At 37.2% G+C, this 19,290-nt stretch overlaps 1 protein-coding gene and 1 long non-coding RNA gene across 2 annotated transcripts in view; both read right to left on the minus strand.

The window, feature by feature from the left end:
• Window positions 1–19,290, minus strand: part of SMURF2 (SMAD specific E3 ubiquitin protein ligase 2) — a 66,171-nt gene that overhangs the window by 34,900 nt on the left and 11,981 nt on the right. The gene's annotated exons all lie outside the window — the stretch shown is intronic.
• Window positions 11,989–18,342, minus strand: LOC116504483. The gene is made up of 4 exons (XR_004254815.1): window positions 18,118–18,342; window positions 17,422–17,483; window positions 12,556–12,659; window positions 11,989–12,113 (listed from the first exon to the last, which is right to left on the minus strand). It is a non-coding gene; the product is annotated as an uncharacterized LOC116504483 (long non-coding RNA).

Consider the following 19,290-nt stretch of genomic DNA (forward strand, 5'->3'; position numbering starts at 1 on the left):
AACATAACATAGGCAAGGAAAGCTGATTGTCTTTGCTAAATATGTGAGGGATATTTGCGGAAGTGGTGATGATGTTTATCAAGTTTGCCATGTTGTCCTTTTTTCTTTCTCTACTAGTTCAATTTTCTTTTTATGCTTATTATATTGTTCTACATTGTCTGCTGAATTATGAGCCAGCAGAGTTGTCTGGAGTTGAATAGGATCAAGTTTAAATAAACAAACAAACAAATAAACAAACAAATAAAAGTTTTCTCCACTGGTGTCTTCTCCTTGCTGAATTACTAGTCTCACCAATATTCTCTTTAGAATGTTCCAGAAGTACACCACAAATGAATGGAGACCCTCCATCGTGCCCATGAATTACATGTACATAATAGATACGATCAGGTAAATATTGGAAGCAAAAAGAATTATGGAAGAGCTTTTTAAGAAAAATAAATGGAGAGACGTTTTGTATAAAAATAATTAAATATTAAAGCAGGCAAGCCCAACCCACAGCTAGTAATGCAGCCCCATAAGATAATAAAAACTATTTTTTAAAAAGTTTATTATTTAGATACATTAACATATGATACAGTGATTGACGATAACATTTGTAGCTCAAGATTGAATTGTGGGTCCTTGGTGTTCTGAGTTTGGTTGTTTTCTTGCAGACATTTCATTACCAGACTAGGTAACATCAGTGCTAGTAGGAAATGGGATTTGCTCTCATTTTTACATTCTAGTGGCTCCCGTGTCAGTTGTTGTTGGGATTGGTCTTGGTGATTCCTTGACTGGATATTGTTTAAGGTTCCTTGATTGGGATATTCTTTACTTCTTGATTGTTGGTCTAATGTTAATCTTGGTGTTAATCTCTGCTCATCTGGGCTTTGATTGCTGGTAAGTAGGTATTTGGTCTTTTTTGTTTCCTTTCTGGTTTTTTGATTGTCTCTTTTGAATGGTATGCAGATGTTGCTAATGTCTATGTTCCTGTTCATGGCTGTTAGTATATTATATATTTTATATGTGGCCCAAGACAATTCCTCTTCACTTAATGCAGCCCAGGCAAGCCAAAAGGTTGGACAACCATGAACTAAGCATTTGATTTTTAAAAAATTAAATTCCGTCTGCTAAATTACAGCTTGAAATAAAATACTAGATTCCACACTATTCTCCCATAATCAAGAAGTAAATAGTTATCTGAAGGTGACTGTCAACAACCTACTGAATCATTTTGCATCCTCGTGTTCTCTTCGCCACACTGTTTGGATGCTACAAGCATTGGCATCACCAGCTATCTTTATACTATGATATTTTACAGTATTTATTATCCCCATATCACCCATTGCTATTTTTTACTGGCAAAATCCCCACTTATTTCAAAATTAATTTTTATTTTATTTTAACATTACCATATGTGAAGGTAAAAAGAAATAGCCTAATAAACAATAAATGGAATTCCTGACTCAAATTCATGGTTTTAGAAAGATAATGTCTCCTTCAAATCAAGCTCTACTCCTACCAACTATATGGACACATCCTTGTACTTTTCTTGGCAGCAATACTCTACAGAAATTGTTTGCAATTCCTTCCTTTTGTTTCTTTGCTTTTTGACTTGCAATCTCTCACCCAGAGCTGTCAATAGCCTAGTAGTAATCCTGCTTAACTTTTAAGCCCAGACAAGGTCATTCAAGTGCTGCCACCTGTTAAGACATAACCTTTATTAGTTTTAAGCAAAATAAACTTTCCAAATTTCTTATTTCTTAACATGGAATGAGACTATTTACATATTTCTGAGTTTTAAAAAGTAGTATTCAGGAACAAAGAATGGCAGAATATGAAGCATAATTTATGAAGAACTGACTTTTGTTCTGATGCAATAACAGTATCATTTACTTACCAGGGTATAACAATGCAGCTATGAAAGAACTGAGTTTTTTCTAAAGTGGGGCAAAATGCATTTACAATGCAAAATTGCAGGTTTTAAAATTAACATTTTAGAATAAAAAAAACATACAGCTATTGCATGACTTTCTTTTAAAATGTAGTTGTGTGTACAGAACTGTTCTGTTTTTCTAAATAACTCAAATTGAATGTTTTATTTATTATCACCAGTGTTTATTAATTTTAATGTTTTAATTTCCAGCTACCTTCTGATCTTCCCTACCCAGCAGCCTAAAGCATTTTAAAAAGATAAAAAGTGAAGTGAAAACTAACCTTAAAAATAAATAAAAACATCTCACTCCCTCAGTCAACAAAAAGAAAACAGAGGATAACATGTATTTCCTCTTTGTTCTTCTTGCCTTCATCGCAATTCAGAGAAAATAGAGGAAAGTAATTCGCTTTTTATGTATCTTTTTTGCACTCTAACCATCCTTTGCTGCTTTTGCACATACCAAAAAAACTAATGGAAATTCAAATCAACAACAAAAATAAAAACTTGGGAAAAAAGACTTGAAAAAAACTGGAGGCTACAAGAAAAATATTTTCAAGAAAACAACTTTGGAATTTCTGTTCATACTCTAGTAATGAAGCAGACTGAACCTAACAACAAATTTATCTGCTACAATCTCACAGCTGAAAACTAAGGCTTGGCAAGACCTTATCATTTGTTTAGCATACATAAAGTCTTTAATGTAATACATTAAAATGTTTTAAAAGAAAAAGAAAAACATAGTATCTTACAGCAAAAGATTTTTTAAAAAATCTAATAGCAAGGCTTTTTCATTCTTAAAATTCCAATGTATTTTTCTACATCAGCAATATGCTTTGATAATATTATTATAATATTCAGAAGTAGTAATTTCTAGGCTAACAAAAGAACAATGTTGTAATAGAAAGTGGTTGATCCCAAATTTTCTAATTTTCCAGCTTTCTGATGTTATTACACCCAAGAAAAAAGCATCATTATATCCAAATCTATTTATATATAAAAAACCTAAACAACAACATCCTCTTTCTCAGAGAAATGCATATGGTAGAGAAAATGGGCAAATTGAAAAGGGAAGTTCACAACCCACTTCAAATAGCAATTTAGTTTCTACTCAAAATAATATTCTAGTGGAAGTCATTAGCACAGTATTCCCTGATTGGTTCCCTTCTGTATGCATATATAATTAAAATATATATCCCAGCTGTAGAAACACAATGCTACATGCTGTTAGTATGTGTTGAACAAGCTATGCTTTAATGTGAATAAACCTCCAACTGCTCTATTGCCTCTTGCCAAAAATTCCCCTTTCCCTCCAGACAGTGGTTGTATTCCAATTATGCTGCTGATTGGAATGAAACTGCTGGAAGGGAGGGAATTAGAAAAATAGAAAACTCTCCATTTCAAAATACTACTTCTGAAATCAGAGGGCAGCATTGGCAATTTAAAAGCAGGGATATTAAAATAATTGGTGGGTCCCCCTCTCTTTTTAGAAGACAACATAATTTTTTCAAGTTTCTCCATTCCAATGTCTATGTACTTACAAAGAAACAGAGCCATATTTAGGGTTTTTTATGTAACATAATATGCCTTCCAAAAATTTATAAATTGTTAACAAAAAAGACTAAGAAATTCACTGAACATCATTCAAATATTCAGGTACAATGTGATAAAAAGTGAAATATTTCTCCAACATAAAATGTTCTCTGCCTCAACTACAAAAAAAATCCACAAGCCCACAATTTCTCTAAGCATTAGTTTTCACCCAAAAGAATGACAAAAACTGGTCATTGTACAAGGGACAGTTTACTTGCTTTTACCACATTCTCTTATATAAGATCACATAGCTCACAATTGTTCCTGGTTCCCTAGAACATCTACAGGGACTTCATTTTACCAAATTAAAATCAGTAGCGTTTTTTTTAATTTATAAACTTTTCCTTGTTTCCTCATAAACACGTTCTGCAGTTTTACTATATGCACATAATTAATTTAAACAAGGGACATTCTGTATATCAAATGTTTACCAAATACCAATGTACATCTTACCATTTTTTTAATATCAGGGAAGTCTGAAAGGAATTAGTGATATAGTCCAGCTTTTTTGTGCTAACGAGAGAAAATATTTGTTGTTTGGTTACATATATTCATTTTCTCCAGGTTTATTATATCTCATTTGGAAAGTTAATTGGTCTTGAAGGTGAGCTACTCTATACGGGGTAGTCCTCAACTTACAACAGTTCATTTAGTGACTGAAGTTACAACGGTACTGAAAAAAGTGACCATTTTTTACATTTATGACCATGGCAGTATTCCCACAACCATGCAATCAAATTTCAGATGCTTGGCAACAGATTCATATTTATAACAGTTGCACTGTTCTGGGGTCATGTGATTCCCGTTTTGCGACCTTCTGACAAGCAAAGTCAATGGGGAAGCCAGATTTGCTTAACAACCGGGTTACTAACTTAACAACTGAAGTGACTCACTTAACAAACATGGCAAGGAAGGTCATAAAATGGGCCAAAAGTCACTTAACAAATGTTTCGCTTAGCAATATAAAATTTGGACTCAATTGTGGTTGTAAGTTGAGGACCGCCTGTACAGCTACTCCTCAAGTTACATTGGTTGCTTAGCAATCATTCAAAGTTGCAGCAGACCTCCAAAAGCTACAATCCAGTTCTGATATTGAGTTTTCCCCACTGTCACATGACCACATTTTGGTTGTCACACTCGGTAAGTGACCGACAGTTTTGGCTGTTTGCAGCATCTCCTCGTCACATGATCACGATTTGCAACCATTTTGCTGGAAATTGGCACTTACTTCCCATTTAGAGCATAAGACACCTTATAGCAATCGATGGCTTTGTTTAACCACCTCTGTGAAAAAAGTGTAAAATTGTGTGGTGAACTGACCATCATGACAAATAAACATAATGCCAGGCTTAAATACAGTCGTAACTCAATAACTACCTGTATCTGTTGCAACAGACCAGTCATCTAATTCAATATGAAACTGTTTACACAGCCCTCGTTTGTTAAGCTTTGTCTAATGCTAACCATCAAAACGTATTGTGCATCTTTGGTATTTTCTGTAATGAAGTATAATGCAATGTATGGAGAAACAAAAACATTACAAATGAAGATTTTTGTCATCTAGATAGAACTTTCATATGATTACATGCTTAAAGCTCATAAAAGCTCTATCTCAAAGCAACCTGTGGTTAATTAAGGAGACAATACAACTTGAAGAATTAAATTTTCTTATGAATACTATAGTGGATACTTAGAGCAAAAGGCAGACACAATTAACACTAATTCTATATGCCAGTTAAATGTATCTTTTAATCTCTGCTATGATAGCATAATGCCTTGCAATTACACTTGTCCATGCAGTCGTTGGAAGGCAAGATTGACTTGAAGGCACAAATAAACACACACATACATAATACACAAACAGATATCCAAATAGGTTGATTTGAGAGTCCTTCCAGGTAGGGTAGATCAGCACCATTAGATCTTTTTCCTTCTTAAAAAGTTTTCTTTTGGAAGGAAACCTGACAGGAGTAGTAGGAAAAATTACATAGTTATAAATGGAGACTCTAGTTCTGAAAATAAGAATAATTACACAATAAGAAACTCACCTGGAGACAGACTTAATTGGCAATGTAAACCAAAATTAAGGATTGCCCACAATAAGCCACAACTAATTAAAAAGGAACTTTCAATGTATGCTTTGTTCATTAGTAAGAAAACATGCTATCACCTGAGATTGCAAGTGAAAAAAGTTTACCTAGTCTTTACTTTGTAAGAATACATTTTAACTAATATGTTTAATTTGATTTCCTATGTGGGACATTCCATATAACTCATACATCTGATCAGGGCATGCAGATTCAATTTGAACATTTAAATTTTGCATTATTTGAGAAGCTATGACTAAATCACCAGGGTGGAATGATAGTTGTACTTGACAAGTAGCCAACTAGTTATCAGATAACAAACCCAAAAGGATAGAGTTAGTTCCTTATCTAGAGAAGAAAGCCTAGATAAGGCAAATTAAAAAAAAAAGATTTTCCCCCTTTCCTCTGTCTCTCTCTTCCTCACACAACAATTTATTTTTACTGGGCAGAATTACCACCTTTATAGCTTGGAATCCCATATTAGAAATAGCTCTGTTTTGAACAGCCTATACCGAGCAGGAAGGGAAGAGAAGAATGGGGAGGGACTTCATATTTAGAGAACCTTTCTTTTTTTCCTTCCAGATTCCATCAGAAACTGTATCAAAGAAGACCCGTAGTCTGCCTTTCCTGAGGGAGTTTTGAAACCTGTCTCTCATTTAACTATACCGTAGGCTGAAATAATCCATCTCATGGGTCTTAAGCAAAAACTCTTATCACTGCTAGAGTCTCCTTTCCCAATCAGCCCTCTTATCTTTCCTGGAGTTTCCAGTAAGTCTATTTTTTTCTCAAACTGATCCCGGAAGACAAGATGGAGAAAGGTAAGGGATGTAAAACGATCAATAAAATCAATAGCAGCAAGTAACTCTCAAAATAAGATTTCCCATAATCTAGATTGGGTGGGAGAAAATGTCTATGAAGCATTTTCTTGGAGATGAAAGTGCTGCACTTCGACTGGCTGATTATCTTTTCTGTCAAAAAGCGGTTGAAGTAATGCATTCATTTTAAATGAGATTTGAACTTGGAGAAAGTGACACATTGGTTTCCTTTTTTCTCTCCTTCTCTCACAGCTAAGATGGGCTGTCTGGCTCATACTGTGACTCTCCCAGGGGTGAAATTCAGCAAATTCTGAAAAGTTCTAGAGAACCGGTAGTGGAAATTTTGAGTAGCTTGGAGAACCGGCAAATACCACCTCTGGCTGGCCCCAGAGTGTGATAGGAATGGAGATTTTGCAGTATCCTTCCCCTGCCACGCCCACCAAGCCACGCCCACAGAATCGGTAGTAAAAAAATTGAATTTCACCACTGGACCCTCCCCTTGGGAACAGTAGGATTGATGTGACTTTGATCAAACTTGTTGTCCTACCCTCCACTGGCTATCCTCCTCCTAAGTACCTATTTCAGCTCCTCCTGCACACTGTCATCTTAGGTAGTGGAGAGTGGTATATGAGGGTAAATAGTCCAATCAAATGCCTGCTCTCTTGGCTTCTCTTAGTGGAAACACTTTTGGAGATTTTCTACCTGTAGTCATTGCTAAACACCAATAAAAGCATTGTCCGCTGATAGGTCCAGCAGTTTTTAGGTTCTCAGTCCTCTCCTCTTCCTCTAATATTTTCACATAACTGAACTCATCAATAGATTGTCTGCTCTTTGTGGCAGTCTGTTGGAGGACCCAAAATAGTACCACCTCCTGGTTTGCTTCCTGAGGGACTAGCCAAGAGGTTAATGGGGCAGATGGCTAATACTTGATAAGTCTGTTGTGCAGTCATCCAAAGTTCACTTTTCTTCTTCTGACAGATCACTTCCCTGTGGTTCTTTTTTCTTCCATTTTTACTATAGCCCTGACCCCAAGATCTACCAACTAAAGCTGATTGCAAATTATTTATTTATTTATTTATTTATTTACTCACTCAATTTTCATCACCTTCATTCTTGCAATTGCAATTCTAAAAGTACAAGATTAAAACCAACAACACAGCATACAAACAGTACTAATAAAAAGCAAAATAATAGTACAATATCAGAGGAAGATTTAATACAATCCATGTCATCATTGGTTACATTGATAGTCTCACGCAATCTCCAGTCCTAAAACCAAAATGAAGAGTAGAGTATCCAGACTTAACAAAGTTCAGAAAACTGCATTTATGTCCACATTTGTTTCAGCAGAATATTTTTTTACAGTGAGGATGTCATTTGTGACTGCTACTTAGACAAAAATTGCCAGTTGCTTATCTGTGCTTATGATTTCTGATTGACTTATAGTCAGATGGAGCCTGCCTATATCCATCATATTTAGACTCCTGTTTTAATCATATCTACTTCACAGTATTGCTTTACAGTAAACAAAAGGTTTCCTTTTCCACAATTCCTCCCATTTTTCCATCCTATGCCTGAGTTATAACAGAAAAGAAAACACATAAAATTATCTGCTTACAGCTAATTATGTTTCTGGATTCATTCTATTACTCTCATCTTTGTTAAAATTCTGCATATTTATTTAATTGTCAAAAAACAGGACAATGAAACACTAATAAAGGGGAAGGTTCTCATAACATTATAGTTCTCATAACATTATAGTTATGAAAACTTGCAAAATTAACTTTTTAATTTTACATGTTCTTTCAGTTTTACCATATATCCCTGCTCCCCAGAAATAACAACCAGACATTTTTCAAACTATGAAATGAAAGCAAAAATATATTAAATTAATTGGGTTTGGGGCTTCCCTTAGTAGTTTTATACATCATAATTTATTCATTGACCTCTGCTAGTACATCATGATGCTGAAGAACACAAGATCCAATTAATCCAAGTAAAAGCATTGAGTATTATATTAGATAATATAATGTGACCAAACAATGAAGCATAGTCCTTAGTGCTCTTTGAACTTGGCTGTTTTGCAGATGTTTCATTACTCAACTACATAACATCAAGACTGCAAGTCTGGGGTGATAGAATGAAGACAGCACTGCATGATGGCAATCAGATCTTCAACAATTCCCAATATTTACTTTAAAGAAAGAACCATCCATAATCCTACAATATTGTAACCTACAATTTGATCTGAATTTTATTTAGGCGCTTTTAACATATAAAATAGATTCTGCTTAAAGAACATCCTTAAAAAGTACACATACTTTTTTTTTTAATTTTGGTTTGTCAAACATGTACAAGGTAATAGGTATAAGTATAAACTTGGACATGAACAAAGGAAATGAGTACAAATAAATGGGAACAGTAGGACAGGGATGGTAGGCATGCTGGTGAGCTTATGCATGCCCCCTTTACGGACATCTTAGGAATGAGGTCCATGGTAGTTTAAGGTTGAAGCTGTGGGGGTTTGAGGATGTAACAACAGAGTCAGGTAGAGTATTCCAGGTATTGACCACTCTGTGCCTGAAGTCGTATTTTCTACAATCGAGTTTGGAGCAGTTTACCTTGAGTTTGTATCTATTGTTTGCCGTGTATTTTTGAGGTTGAAGCTGAAGTGGTCGTTGACAGGTAGGACTTTGCAATGTTCCCTCTAATTTTTTTTCAGTGTGAGCGGAAAAGTATAGTGTTTGAGCAGCACATTTTCATGCCTGAGCACCTGAATTTTTTTCATAGATGTCGCCCAAGACAACAACGAAATCAGTGTTATTTGAAACTCAATTCTACCATGTAAATATCCATTAAGTAAAGAAATCTCCCTATTCGGGTAGTCCTCAATCTATGACCTTTGAGCCCAAAGTTTCTATTGCTAAGTAAGACATTTATTAAGTGAGTTTTGTCCCATTTTACAACCTTTTTTGCTACAGTTAAGTGAATCACTGTGGTTAAATCAGTAACCTGGTTGTTAAGTCAATCTGACTTTCCTATGACTTTGCTTGGCAGAAAGTTGCAAAAGATGACCCCAGGACAATGCAACCATCATAAATATGAGGCAGTTACCAAAGATCCAAATTTTGATCATGTGGCCATGGGGATGCTGCAATGATCATAAGTGTAAAGAACAGCCATAAGTCACTTTTTTCAGTGCTGATGTAGCTTTAGTCATTAAGTGAACTGTTGTAAGTTGAGGACTACTTGTATTCAAGTTCAAGGGATGACTCTCTATGGGAAAAGGATCAAAATTTCCCTCTATGCACATTTTCCATACTATGAATTACTTTACATGCTTTATACTTTCCCCCTTACTATCCAATAGTCTGCAGTGATATTAGCAAGTTATGAATAAATTACCAACTGATGTGGATTAGCAATTGGGGCACCTAAAGAAACAAAGAGGAGAGAGGAGGGAGGGGGAGGAAGGAAGGAAGGGAGAGAGAGACAGAGAGACAAAAAAGGAAAGAGGAGAAAGAGAGAAAGAAAGGGGAAAGGAATTTTAATTTTAATTTATTTTATTTTATTTTAATTTTATTTGTCATTTATAGGCCGCCCTTTTCCCTGAGGGGACTCAGGGCGGCTTACAATTCGTGGGGAGGAGTGCAAGACAAAACATAAAATATGTGAATAAAATAAAATAAAACAGTAAAACACAACATTCATTCAACATTCGGGTGGGGCGGATTAGGATCTTATCCCCAGGCCTGACGGGATAGCCAGGTCTTAAGGGCTATGCGGAAGGTCTGGACGGTGGTGAGGGTACGAATCTCCACGGGGAGATCGTTCCAAAGGGTCGGAGGGAGGATAAGAAAAAGAGGCAGAAAAAAGAAAGAGAGAGAAAGAGAAAGAGGAAAGGAAGAAAGAAGGAAGGAAAGAAAAAAATAAAGAAAAAAGGAAGAAAGAAGAGAGGAGAGACGAGAAGGAATAGAGGCCAAAAAAGCAAACAAGGAAAAGTAGGGAAAAAACTTTCACTGGAAAACACTATTTTTCCATCAGCGCAAAACTTTCCTAAACAAGGTTAATTTTCCGGATTTTGACTTTCCGGTCCAGGCAGACCAAGAAGCCTCTATTTTCATTTTCTTTTCGAGCAATAAAATCAAATAAAATCCGTGGAGCACCAGCTCAACTCCCCTTTCCTGCGAAAAAAACCTCGAGCCCCAGTGCTCCGAACGCAGAGGCTGGATTCAGACAACATGTGCATACTCGGCGTGGGTTTCCACTTGTTTGTGTCGCGAGCACCTCCCACACACCCGCATCTCGGAAGCGGAGCCAACAGCAGGGAGCCCAGCCATGGGGGCTTAGCCAAGAAACCACAACAGAAGCATGCTCTGCACGTCCCACGAAGAGTTGGCTGTTGCCGCTGCTGCTTCCGCTTCCCCCCTCAGTAACTTTCAACCAGGAGGGAACGGCCTTCCTATCAATCAGCCACATGCCAGCGGAGAGAGTCCAATCGTAACCCTAGGCGGCCACATTTCTGTTGGCCAAAGGCCCGCCGTCCTCTAGGTATGTTCAGGTGCTATAATATCCCGGCCCAGCTGACAGAAGCCTCCTAGCCGCCTACAGACTAAAGTCCATCATGCTAAAGATCACTGTGCGGCAGTTGGAAACTGCTGCACTGTGTTTTGTTGCCACCTGCACGGCCGCGCATCCGCGCAACTTAGAGGGAACATTGCTTTGCAGCAGACAATTTTGTGTACTATGCTTAGGTCAGACCATAGCCGGCGTAGTTCCAGGTTGTCCAAGCCCAAACTTCCGAGCCTTGTGGAATAAGGGATGCTATTGTGAGCAGAGGAATGGAGTACTCTTCTCATGAAATACCTCTGGACCCGCTCAATTGTATTAATGTGAGATATACAATGTGATTCCAGGCACAGACAAGCTGTATTTGAGAACTGGTCTGGCAAAGGTTTTGTATGGCCTAGTTTGCTGTACAATGTTACCGGAGAAGAAGCTTCGCAAAACTAGGTTAACAACTCTTAATGACTTTTTGGCAATGCTGTTGCAGTGAGCTCTGGGGCTTAGATAGTTTGAGATGAGTACTCCTAGATCCTTGAGAGAGTGGGGGGTAATCTACGAGGTCATATCCGCCCAGCTTGTATTTGGTGTTCTGATTTTTGTTGCCAATGTGTAAGACAGAGCATTTGTTAGTTGAGATTTGGAGTTGCCAATTGACTGACCATTCTGACACATAATCAAGGTTGCTTTGTAGGATAGCAGCATTGTCAGTGGTGTTAAATAGGTTTACATCATCAGCGAAGACGACACAGCTGCTTATAATATGATCGCAAAGGTCATTTATGTAAAGCAGAAAGAGTGTGGGTCCTAAAACGCTGCCTTGGGGGACACCGGTGCCAAACCTGGTGCCAGGTTTCATAGGGTGCTCCCTATTTTGACTACTTGTTGCCTGTTTGACAGGAACACAGCTATCCACTTGTGCAGGGATCCGGAAATGCCGTAAGAGCTTAGTTTTAACAGTAGTTTGTTGTGTACCACTGAATCAAAGGCTTTGCAGAAGTCTATGTATATTGTGTCTATTGCTTTACCTTGGTCAAGTTGTGTGGTCCAAATGTTTCTGCAGTGTGGGAGCTGCAGATTACAAGACAATCTGTTTTCTTATTAAATTAGTTTTCTGGAAGGCATTTGGCCAACACTCCCTGTCTGTTAAAAGAAGCAAAAGTTGTGTAGAGTTAGCCTAATTCGTACAGAACTGAGAAACTGAGGGCAGATGGAATATTTTGCTTGTTTGCTAATTTCCTCTGTGGTTATTCTTCTCAATTCCAGCTTACTTCAAACTAGTGTTTGTCAACTTGAGATGTGTGGACTTCAATTAAGCGCAGTCTGGTCTAGTGGTAAAGGCACCAGACTAGAAACCATGAGATAGTGAGTTCAAGTCCCACCTTAGCCATGAAAGCCAGTTGGGTGATCTTGGGCCAGTCCTCTCTCTCATCCCAATCCACTTCACAGGGTTGTCGTGGGGAAAATAGGAGGAGGAAGATGTATTGGATATATTCATCACCTTAAGCTATTTGTAAAAATAATAAGGGTGGGATAAAAATAAATAAACTCCCGGAATTCTCCAGACACCACAGCCACAACATACCATTCTGGGAGTTGAGGTCCACATATCTTCAAGCAGTCAAAGTTGAGAAGCACTGCTTCAAACAATTGTGAGGTTAAGATGAGGAAGGCAACCAGGTCTGTTACCTAGAGTTCCCAGAGGATGCAAAGGCAGTAAATAAACAAATAATAATAATTTACATTAGATCTCGTAAATCATGACATTCTTTCGCCTTTCATGCATCCTTGCTATCATAAAACTAATCTTCTAATTGAAGAACATAAATGTTATATATATGAATATAATTTAAAGCTGTCAAAATTCTATATTTAAGTCTTCATACAGCTGATGAAAAACCATTTCAGGCACAGTATTTTGATTCTGATAAATTCTGGGGAGCAGAATAATGAGACACAGATATGGTTATAATCATTTACTGGTGGTATGTGAGCCAAATAAATCTCAAATTTAAACTATTTCTGTTTAGTGCTCATCTCATTCAGAGACGATGAATCACTTCCCATTTGGCAAGCTTTCTGCCTACAAGGCAGACTTCTGTAAAACTTTTTCTGTATCCTTGTTATAGGTTAACTAATTCTGTATACCTAGCAATAAGCAAAACATCTAGTGTTATTTGTGAGACTAGACTTTGTCCTGTTTATCAGGCATACATGATACTAAATAGTGAGGAGTCTTAACTTTAATTCACTAGTATTATTTTAAAATACCTTATGATAAAAATATTAATACATGAAGTTTTGTAACAACAGAAGAAAAGCAGCAGTTGGTAGCAGTTTAATCTGACAGATATATCCACTAGCAACTATATAGTTTTAGAAAGAAATAATTAGAAAAGCTAAAATAGAATAATTACTATGTTACAATAATGTACAATACCATTTATTATATTAACATTCTAAAGGCAAGGTTTTATAACATTAAAATATGTGAACTGTTCTGAATTATAATTTCTACAGAGATTCTCAAATAATTCCTTTTAAATTTGTGAGTCAATGTACAACATATGTGTGCAAACAGAAGCATAAAAGAGTGGGAGAACAAACAGAAAAACATTTTAAAAATCTGTACAAAATAAAGTTATTTGTTAGACCATCTGTTGAAAAATCATAATAAATTCACTTAAATCTACAAAGTTATCTTTTAAAAGAAACACTTCAGTTTCTGGGCTATTAACAGTCACTTTTATAGAAATAATATTATTTCTGTATTAGTATGACCTAACTCAACTTTGTGCTTCAATAATCTCGGGCAGACTTTTTATTATAAAATATGCAGCTATGAGTCCAGAGAATGTAAACAAATTGCTGGAACATTTGTTTTCTTGATCCATAGAGATTTCTAGCCAAGGGATTATTAGAAGTCCCTAATAGGCTGTGAGAATAATCTTGGGAAATAGGAGAAAGAGCCATCGTCTGTCTGACAAGAAGTATCTCAGCTCAAAGAAGAAATGGGGATGGAGAAAGCTTCTCAGAAGGGACCATCCCTAGTTCCTTGGAAAGTAAAGGCAAGGGAAGGGAGGCCTTCTTTCAGACTTGTAAGATTCTGTCACTGTAAACTTACAATAAAGATAGTGTTAAAACTCTCAGATTTGGTTTCTTGTCTCAAAGGTTGACAAGATCTTCGTTAAGGCATGAATGTCTTTCTGTGAAACATTAGAACAACTTGTTTTTTTTGTGTGTGGTTATTTTAAAATGACTACATTGGACTCTTTGAAGCTGACAATTGTATTCTGGCTTCTACTTTCTGTTACTGAGTAATCCCAAAGTCCAGTTTTCAACTTTTTCCAGAAAGCAAATTAACGTTGGAACCAATCAAATCGCAACAGGATAACATTCCACAGAACCAGCCCATGATAGAAAAAACAATGTTTTTGGTCCTGTAAATTTCCCAAAATGGGGAAGAACCAGCTGCTTCTTCTGATCCAACTGAATTGGGAAGAAACAGCCCTGCAGATAAGCCAGTGTCAAACTATAACAAGGTTTGATTAAAACCACCACTTTTTTGCATCTGGAAACTAATAGGAAGCCAGTGCAGAACCTATGACAAAAAAAATATGTGCCTCTCAGCAGGCACCAATGAATACTTGGGATATTACATATTGCATCAACTGAAGCTTCCAGGTATTATCTTTAAAGACAACTCCATTACAGAACTCATTGCCGTAGCCTAATCTTTCAAGTAAGCACATCAATCGAAGAATCTCCTGTGAGTCCAGGAGGACACTGAAGTTGTAGACCTGTTCCTTCAGGGGCTGTGCAACCTATCTAGAGATAAATCAGGGGTGTACTGTATAGAGAGTAAGAAAAACAACCATAACATAGATATACATGCTCCATTACCAAAACGATAAGAGCAAAACAAGTATCAAGTCTACAACAGATAGAAAATGTTTTGAAGGGACTCATACACACACACACCTTATTCACAGGAGTATTAAGAACAGCACCATCGGCCTATCATTGTAGCCACTCTCAATAAAAGTAGTTTTAGTCTTCCTTTGGAGTCAATTTTTTAGTCTACCTGGTAGGGCTGGCCACAGATAGTGGGGAACATTTTACACACTACCTGGTCCAGTTCCTTGGAGTTAACAAGTCAGAAGGAAGTCCAGGTAATATGGCAGCATAGTGTTTCAGCTGCCACAAAAAGACTCCACATCAAAGAATTCCCTGGGATCAGCCAGCAGAAATAGGCTGCTGAAGGGCTATTTCGTCAAGGGCCCAAGATGGCACCCCCTGCTAGCAGTCAACTCCACCCTCAAAATGATTTGCCCACATAATCTGTAGGAACATCCTTCAAGCACTTTCTTGAAAACACAGAACCAAATTCATATGGGGCAAACCATCCAAAAGGGTCCAGCTCTCTAGAAGAAGTAGGGAATAATCAAACACACCTAGATCAGGAACGGACATGACAAAGGAAGATGGTAATACCCCCCCCCCCACCATCTCCCCAGCACATAGCAACTGTTTGAAAATGAAAATAAGGTTTAAGATCTTACTGCTCATATGCATCAAAGCTGAGATAACCTTTGACAGGCCCATGGTTTTCATGGAGGTCATGAACTCCTGGGCTGTACTGTGCATGGTTCTCGCTAGCTGGAGATTGAGTCCCCAATACCCCCAATACCAATAGATAGAGGTCACTAACCAGGCCCAGGATTTCAGCAAGGGTTAGTAAGAAGCACTACAGCAGCCAGCACATCAAAAGGCCTAACTGAACACACATGCACTCACACCCAGCTACCTTTGGAATAGAAACCTTGGCCACAGGTAAGATCAACACACCCTTTCCCTTCAGCCCTGGCATCAAGGTGACATCAGTGCCCTCCTTCAGCAATGTCTCAATAATACACATCAGATCTGCCTATTTTTCCACCATCAAATCATGGGTGGTTTTATAACAGAGAAATCTGGCATTAACCAGCACCAACTGAGTCCTAACAGACCAAGTGGAAACAACAGATGTAGAAGAAATTGGCAACCTCTCTTCCCTATAACAGCCTACTCAGTGCCTCATGCTGTATCTCTTTAACTCAATAAAACAGGTATTGCAGCCAGGTTTATCACAAAACCCATTTCTGATTGCAACCACTGTCAGTTTCCAATCCTCTAGTTTCTTACCACCTCTTCAATCTTTCAGCCAGTATTTAAGGAAGCTTTCCTATAGCTTTAGTATGCTTGGATGCCCTACATCTTTCAACTTCTTGTTGAATTTAGGAGACTTGCGTCTTCATTATCTTTTTAAATGGTTATAAACGCATTTTAAACCCATTTTCACAGTTTATCTTGTAATATTTTTAGCTGCAACTTTGGCGTTATACTTTTGTTTTAAATTTCCAAGCAATCTAATATCAAATTGTTATAAAATAATTATTACAATATTGATCATTTTATTTAAAGACTGTTGCAGATACTTCCGCAATATATTAACATGCATTTTATTAGGAAACCTCATACAAAGTACTATGCAATCCATACCACAATAAACAGTGCATTCAGAGACCTGGAGGCTAAAATCTACATGGCATTAAACATTTTGCTTAAGAATCAAAAAGGACTTGTATTTCCTGCATCTGAGTTCCACATTATATATCTGTGGGAAAATTCTCAAGTACTCTATTATTTAAAAAAAAAGCAAAAAAGAAACATACTTAATCTAACCACACAGCTTTTATCTGTACGATTAACTCCTACTCCCACTGAGCAAAATGTAGGGTTTTGAAAACTGGACTCAGAGATTAAAATGAAATAATAGATAATTTTGCCACAGGATAAAAGTTGTGAAAAACATAGATAAGTTAGTAAAAGAGTAAAATGTAATTATTAAGTATATCACAATTTCTTCTTTCAATTTTATCCATCCAATTACTGGTAATTCACTGCATGGATGTCACCTAATTATCACTATAATTTGTATTTCTCAACTATTTCTGCTGTTTAAAGGGGGGGGGGATGCAAGCACAGAGCTTTAAGTCATAAAATAAACTGTGCTACATATGATGAATTCTCACAGATGCTCATGGCACATCTCTACATTTATTACATTCATAAGCCCATCCATGAAGAGCAGATGGGTATAGTGGTTAAGATGCCAGGCTAGGAATCAGGAGACCATGAGTTTTAGTTCCACTTTGGCATGAAGCTACCTAAATGACTGTGGGCCACTCACGCTCAGACCCAGGACGAAGGCAACAGGAAACCAATCCTGACATCTTAACAAGAAAATTGCAGGGACTAGTCTGGGTAGTCACCAGGAGTCAACACTACGGTATATGCATGGGTAGACAAAGGCAGATAGCCATCGTTTGTTCTTCAAGAAGCAAAATGCTGCTTTTAACTGCTGTTTTTAGCATATTTAACATTCCAATGAAGTTTCCCATATACATACTTTTTATTATAGAAAACACGATTCAATATCTGCCATATTTTCAGCCTGTCACTTTCCGAAACCTTAAAATAGGAAAGATAATAATTATGCATATGTACATAAAATGTGACACAAAATGTTACTACCAAGTTACTTCCAAAGCAAGCTTTTGGTGTACACTTTCATGGCCGGTATCTAAATCTGGTCTAGACAACAGATTATTTGGCATTTCACCAGCAACTATGGCTGGCATTTTAATAGCCAAGGTGGTCTGAAAACCACAGGCAACTGAAAAGACTGACTGGGCTCCTATCACTATAGCCAGGTATCCTGGGAGCAAATTGGACTGTTCAATGGCTAGACCAGTACTGAAAAGATACTTTAGAATAAGTCTTGTAAATTCCTCATCAGTTCCTTCAGCCTGTTCTATGAAACAGGATATGCAAGATCTTCATATCAGCATTTTCCTTTTTTAGATTTTTAGATTAGATATCAAAGGAGAGATGAGGTGAGTCAAGAGTTTCCTCCAATGAGCAATAACAAACAACAAGAGCTACACAATCATGTTAATCACACCTCATCTGAGACAGAATAAAATTAGTTTAGCTCTTTAACACTATTGGCATTCTAAGAACATGAAGAAGTGGAAATGCTTTTAAGCTAGTGCAGAATGCTTTCGTCAAAATATCTAATACAACACTTTAGAAAAATACGTACAAGTACTTAGAAAATTCCCTGAAATCTTGCTGTGCTGCTCACTGCGGTGTTCCAAGGAGGAATAAATGAAGAATGTTGGGAGTATATATCAAGAATACAGCCATGTTGGCACAGTGGTTAGAACGCAGTACTGTAGGCTAGCTCATTGCTCACTCCAGCAGTTCGAATCTCACCAGACTCAAGGTTGACTCAGCCTTCCATCCTTCTGAGGTTGGTAAAATTAGGACCCAGGTTGTTGGGGGCAATATCCTGACTCTGTAAACTGATTAAAGAGGGCTGTAAAACACTGTGAAGCGGTATATAAGTCTAAGTGCTATTGCTATTATCAACAATATAAAATCCCAGCAGAATCACTGAAAACCTGGAAGCCATCTCAGTTGTCCAGCTAAATCAAGCAGGCACCTGTTAGGCAACAGAAATACATGAAAATTCTAACACTGTAGAATTCTGATCACTCTTATGGCATCAGCAAAGGTATAGTTTCATATTGTGTAGGAGAAAACAATGAAAAGTATGTATTTACCAAGAAAACTATATGAACACACACAATGTAAAACAATTGTCAATACAGCTCCGAATGACTGCTTTTTGGGTCAAAACCTGCTACTTTTCAGGCACAACCTGCTACTGAGGAAGAGCTGAGAATCTTTCAGAATACTAATGGTTAGGTAAATGAAAACCTTTGGGATGTCTAGTTGCTGATGTTGCCATGCACGAAAAGAACACCCAAAGCTGCAAAAATGGCACAGAAAATGCAAGAAGCATGAGGAGGGGAAAAGTCAACACAACAAAGTGGATATGAATTGAGTATACCCTGGTATTTTAGGTATCAGTCAATTGAAATGGACTGGAATTGGACATTTTCATCAGAAGATTGTACAGGTCTTGATTTATGACAACTGAGCCCAAAAATTATGTTGTCAAGGAAGAGAATTAAGGTGTTAAGTTTGTAACACGGTTGTTAAGTGGTCATTTGGTCACAAAAGGTGACCACACAACAACCATCATAAATACATGCTAGTTGCCAAGGGTCCTGTGATCATATAACTGTAGGGATGCTGCAATGGTTGTAAATGTGAAAAACAGTCATAAGTCACTCTTTCAGTGCTGTTGTAAATTCAAACGACCACTAAATAAATAATTTTAAGTCGAGAACTACCTATACTGTTTTCA

Source organism: Thamnophis elegans, chromosome 2 (genome assembly GCF_009769535.1).
Source record: "Thamnophis elegans isolate rThaEle1 chromosome 2, rThaEle1.pri, whole genome shotgun sequence".
Lineage (NCBI taxonomy): Eukaryota > Metazoa > Chordata > Lepidosauria > Squamata > Colubridae > Thamnophis > Thamnophis elegans.